We start from the raw sequence: 6,418 nt of genomic DNA, 5'->3' as shown, positions 1-6,418 counted from the left end.
GTTTTGCTTTGTTTTGTTTTGTTTTGCCTTGTTCTATTTTGTGTCAGCAAGGGAAGCCATCTGCTATTACTTGAGTTTTAGCAGGGGTTATAAAAATGTTATAAAGGAGAGTAAGTTTTATAGATTAAAAAGAAGAAATACTGAGATGTATAAAATTGACGAACATGTTATTAAGATGGGATTTTTGGAAAAGGAGACTTTCTAATTGGTTTTCAGGTAACTTTGATGGGCCTTGGGTTGTTGCAGGGTTCAAGTGAACAATTCTGGGATATTTCAAAAAAGAAAGAACTGTCCGGTGTTAAGGACCTTGGGTATTAGAGTCTGGCCATGTCCCTGAACAAGTGGGAGATATATTGAGTGCTGTTGTGCAATGTTTTTATGTGAAGCTGATGGCCACATCAGGCAGTTTAGGTGCATGTGGGGGATCATGAGCTCTTTGAGGAATATTTAGTTTTTACAGCTTACTTCTGCACACACAATTTTAAATTTCTAGAGTTGTTTTAATGCTCAGCCAAGGCTCATAGCTTTCTTGCCAATGCAATTCCCTCAAAAACGTGAAAATGTGTTTTCAATTTCTACTACTAGGTCCAATACTGGTCATCATATCCAAATTCTTTTCTTTATTTTTTTAAAGATTTTATTTATTTATTTGAGAGAGAGAGAGTGCACGAGTAGGGGGAGGGGCAGAGGGAGAAGGAGAAGCAGACTCCCTGCTGAGCAAGGAGCCCAATGTGGCGGCTTGGGTTCCCAGGACCCTGGGATCATGACCTGAGCCGAAGGCAGACACTTAACCAACTGAGCCACCCAGGCACCCCCCAAATTTTTTCTTATATGTAACTACTTCATCTTCTTTGTCTCCTTACCCCCATGACTTTCTCTTTCACTTATACGCTGCTTGTAGAACATCACCCAAAACAATGACATAAAACGATAACCACTTTTATTTCCTTATGTGGTATCATGGATAGGATACTGGAACAGAAAAAAGACACCAAAAGAAAAACTAGTGAAATACAAATAAATATAGGATTCAGTTAATAGCAATATATGAATGTTGGATTCTTTGTATGGACATGTGTACCAAGGTAATATAGATGATAACATCAGAGTAAACTGGGTAAAGGGTATATGGGAACTCTTATACTGTCTTTGCACCTTTTCTGTAAGCCTAAAACTATTCCAAAAGTTTATATTAAACTTAATTTCTTAAATGATTCCAGCAGAAGATACATCACCATCATCATAGATCTAGAGCCAAAAGAGAACGTTTATATTATAACACCCTGCCCATGCTAGTGTCAGCATGACCATCCTAGCATATTCAAACACAGTCTTTTTATTTTTAGGGCAAGGAATTGGGGAGGGGCAGAGAGAGAGGGAGAAAGAGAATCTCAAGCAGGCTTTACGTTCAATCCGACATTGGGCTTGATCTCATGACCTTGAGATCATGACCTGAGCAGAAACCAAGAATCAGCCACTTAACTGACTGAGCCACCCAAGTGCCCCAAGCACAGTCTTTTATATACTGTGAGTATGAGTACCTCCAAGTGTGTAGATGCAGAAAAGGAAACAGTGCAAATTCCTATAAGGAGTTTTATTATAGAATTGATCTCTCCTGAGGATCAAAATTAAACACATGATCACCGTTAACACTAGGATATTGACTGGATTGTATTTACTATTGACAAATACTATTGCATTCCCATTCTCTATGGATATTTAGAATCATTGGAATTAACTGCATAACCAGTGTGTATAAAGTAATTTTCTAAACTGAATGAGATATTAAACTTTAAAATAGTTTTGTACTTTATATCTTTTCATGATTTACTAAATAGAATCTATTTGATGTGCTACTTACTAGTCAATGAGATGTCATTCCTAAGGAATGATAGTGTAGTTTCCAGAAAATTATTGCATCCATAAATGGCGATTAAAAGCATTGAGTGAGAATGTAGATAAAAATATTTCAGCAGAAAAGAACACTGGTCATGACTCTTGAAATGTTCTACAATTTTATGTCTGATGAATTTTAAATATTTTTTTATTTTAAATTTTTTATTTTATGAATGATGAATTTTATGAATTTATTTTATAAATGATGAATTATAAATATTCATGATCCAAATAGCCAATGTATTGATATGATTAAACTAAAGGCTTCATTTATTCATTCATTCATTTAACAAATAGGTACTGAAATTTCCTATGAACCAGAGATTCATTTAGCTATGGAGGGTAGAGTTATGAACAAAGCAGATAAAGCTACTGCTCACATGCAGTTTATGTGTTAATTGGAAATACATATGATAAATGCCATTTTGTTTGTGTCTATGGACTTCTTGGAGCTAGGCTGTAAGTACATGAAGATGAAGATGATTGTCCCATAGAAGATGGACACTGTAGTGAGGTGGGACGCACAGGTGGACAAAACCTTTTGATGCCCCTGAGCTGAGTGCATCTTCAAGATGATGATAAATATAAACAGGTAGGAAATAAAGATAACCACAAAGGCAAAAAAAAAAAAGAAAGAAATGGAAGCCAGTCATATAGATAAGAACCAACTTACTGATGTACTTATCAGAGCAAGACAGAGCTGTGACTCCTGGAATATCACAGATAAAGTGATGAACCACATTGGACATACAGGAAGAGAGACTGAAGATATCTCCAATATTTATAGGCATTCAGAACATCACAGACATCCAGCCTATGGCCAGACAAGCACACACACCTGCTGTCATGGTGGAGTTGTAATGGTCTCTGATAAGATAAACTCAAAATGGATGAAAGACCTCAGTGTGAGACAGGAATCCATCAAAATCCTAGAGGAGAACATAGGCAGTGACCTCTTTGACATTGGCCACAGCAACTTCTTTCAAGATACATCTCCAAAGACTAGTGAAACAAAAGCAAAAATGAACTTTTGGGACTTCATCAAGATAAAAAGCTTCTGCACAGCAAAGGAAACAGTCAACAAAACAAAGAGGCAACCCACAGAATGGGAGAAGATATTTGCAAATGACACTACAGATAAAGGGCTGGTATCCAAGATCTATAAAGAACTTCTCAAACTCAGCACCCAAAAAACAAATAATCAAGTCAAAAAATGGGCAGAAGACATGAACAGACACTTCTCCAAAGAAGACATACAAATGGCTAACAGACACATGAAAAAATGTTCATGATCATTAGCCATCAGGGAAATCCAAATTAAAACCACATTGAGATACCACCTTACACCAGTTAGAATGGCAAAAATTTACAAGGCAAGAAACAACAAATGTTGTAGAGGATGTGGAGAAAGGGGAACCCTCTTACACTGTTGGTGAGAATGCAAGTTGGTACAGCCACTTTGGAAAACAGTGTGGAGGTGCCTCAAAAAATTAAAAATAGAGCTACCCTATGACCCAGCAATTGCACTCCTAGATATTTACCTCAAAGACAAAGATGTAGTGAAAAGAAGGGCCATATGCACCCCGATGTTCATAGCAGCAATGTCCGCAATAGCCAAACTGTGGAAAGAGCCGAGATGCCCTTCAACAGACGAATGGATAAAGATGTGGTCCATATATACAATGGAATATTACTCAGCCATCAGAAAAGATGAATACCCAACTTTTACATCGACATGGATGGGACTGGAAGAGATTATGCTAAGTGAAATAAGTCAAGCAGAGAAAGTCAATTATCATATGGTTTCACTTATTTGTGGAACATAAAGAATAGCATGGAGGACATTAAGAGAAGGAAAGGGAAAAGGAAGGGGGGGAAATCAGAGGGGGAGATGAACCTTGAGAGACTATGGACTCTGGGAAACAAATTGAGGCTTTTAGAGGGGAGGGGGTTGGGGGAAAGGGTTAGACTGGTGATGGATATTAAAGAGGGCATATACTGCATGGAGCACTGGGTGTCATACGAAAACAATGAATTGTGGATCACTACATCAAAAACTAATGATGTATTGTATGGTGACTAACATAATAAAAAAAAAAAAAAAGAAGTCCTGTCATGACCTTGGGTATGTAACAAAAATCTATCAGAGACAGATTACCAAAGAAAAAGTACATAGGAGTGTAGAGATGGGAGTCCAACAGAATCAACACAATCACCCCCAGATTTCCAACTAGAGTAAAGAGATAGAAGAGAGTGAATGTGAGTGAGACCTGCAGTTCTGGAGCATCTGTATGTCCTAGAAGGATGAACTCACTTCTGTGCTGTTCTCCATGGATGTCAGTGGGGAATCACAGGATGCCCTGTAGTGATGAGAAGTAAAGGAACAGAGTGTTAATTGGAAGAGAGAGTAGAATGAAGTTGAACTGTGTAAATTGATTGTTTCAATTATGGCAATAATTTGTTCTTCAAATCTAAAGCACACACAAGACAAAACAACTAGTAATTATGCTCATTTATTTTGCGAGGGAACTTAGGCTCAAAAAGGTTGTGTAATTTGTCCAAGCTTACCCAAATATTAACTGGCAGAATCAAGCTGTGTACCCAGGCAGACTAATTCTGGAATCCCATGACAGTAACTGAAATTTGAATTGAATTGAATTAATTCTATTCACATGAAGCCATTGAATCCATCGGAACCATCTTAATGTTAGTTGTCAGGAGTACCGAAATGATGAAGATACTATTCCTGGATTTGGGGCTTGCAATGGGGTGACAGAAGCATAGAGGTAGAGTGGATGTAGTGGGGGAGCTGCTGCTGCAGACATGGACAACCAGCAAAGGCACTTCTAAAGAGAAGGTAATGCACCAAGTACAAGAGCTCAAGCTCTTGTGCTCAAATGGTACCCTAACACTTACTGTCTGGGAGACACTGTCCTAACCTAAGTTCTCTGAGCCTCAGTTTTTTCATCTCTAAAAATGGAGATGTAACATGAAGGGGCAATTGTGAGAGTTTTTATAAAATAATGCATGAAAAACAATAATGACAAATCTGATGAGTGTTGACTCTAATGTTATTAGTGGGATGAAATGGTGGTCTCTGTCTTGGCTGGGTAAATGTGGGAAACCATATCCAATCTCTAGGTTACAGATTAGTTTTGAAGTCTGAGAGCCTCACTCTTTGATTTGTCTTTCCCCACACACCACGTCCACTCAGATCTTCTGATCCCCCTGTGTGTCTCACTCTGTCCTACCTCTGACCATGTCATTGGCCACACCAGCCATTCGTTCAGTTTCTTCCTTGGGATCCATATTTTACCTTGGGTTGAAACAGTTTTCTTCTGTTTTGAACTCATTCTTACTCTCATTACTCCGACCCCTTAAGCTGGATGACAAAGAACCAGGGTCGAAATCTCATGTCCCTGGGTTTTACTCTAGCTTTCAGATCTGCCTTCGAGGTGAGATCCATGCTGTGATTTTTCTCATTTGAACTGAATGAAGCCTATGCCACAGCTTTCCCTCATTGGTAACCACTCTTCTCTACCATCTGAAGAGGTGTCACAACTTCCCCTTTCATACTCAGTTCCTAAAGACATTTGTATTTGCTCACCTTTGACAAATATAAGATTTTTTTTAGCATATATTAAGTTCTACAACCTCTGATAAGAGCATTCCGAGTGTGGGTGTGTATTCTTTCTTTATCCTTATGACTTTATAAGGATAACTTATAAATTGACAAGAATAACTTTTTTTTTTAAGATTTTATTTATTTTTATTTGAGAGAGAGAGAATGAGAGAGAGCGAGTACATGAGAGGGGGGAGGGTCAGAGGGAGAAGCAGACTCCCTGCTGAGCAGGGAGCCCGATGCGGGACTCGATCCCGGGACTCCAGGATCATGACCTGAGCCGAAGGCAGTCGCTTAACCAGCTGAGCCACCCAGGCACCCAAGAATAACTTTAAAAGTTACAGTATCCTACAATGTTATAAGATATGGAGTATTAAAAAAAAGATATGGAGTATTATTATCTGCATTTTGTGGTTAAGGAATTGAGGATTTGAGAGGTTAGGTGATTTTACAGAGGTCCACTCTACACCTAGCAAGAAATAAACTCAAGATTCATATCCAGATCAGAAAGTTCATAAGCCTGTGCTTTTATCTATTACACTTTCAGCTTTTTTATGTGAGCCAGTAATATGAGTAAGGTTAGAGAGCAAAAAAAGGTTGAAATAGAGTACGGAGCTTTATAATCATGAGGATCCTCTTGGAGTCTAAAGAAATACCATTTCACCTTGTTCTACTTAACTTCCCTTCCATAACAGACCTACAATTAGTAAACAGAATGAAATTACTACCTATTCCATTGAAGCATAATCTATCCTCTGTTTCTTGTTATTGCTGTTCATCCTCCTTAGGAAAGCAATATGTTGTTTCCTAACTATCACTAAATTCCTTATTTGTTGAATAATGATGTACATTCGAGCATTTAAGACCAGCTCTGCCTCACTGTTTCAGAAAAATACTCAC

The 6,418-nt window shown here is 38.1% G+C and overlaps 1 pseudogene; it reads right to left on the bottom strand.

Moving 5' to 3' along the window:
* Window positions 1-645: 645 nt before the first annotated feature.
* Window positions 646-5,205, bottom strand: LOC144379495 (olfactory receptor 5B2-like; annotated as a pseudogene).
* Window positions 5,206-6,418: the final 1,213 nt, after the last annotated feature.

This window comes from Halichoerus grypus, chromosome 11 (genome assembly GCF_964656455.1).
Source record: "Halichoerus grypus chromosome 11, mHalGry1.hap1.1, whole genome shotgun sequence".
NCBI lineage: Eukaryota > Metazoa > Chordata > Mammalia > Carnivora > Phocidae > Halichoerus > Halichoerus grypus.
The sequence above is the reverse complement of the archived record's forward strand: the minus strand, read 5'-3'. Positions and strand labels throughout refer to the sequence as shown.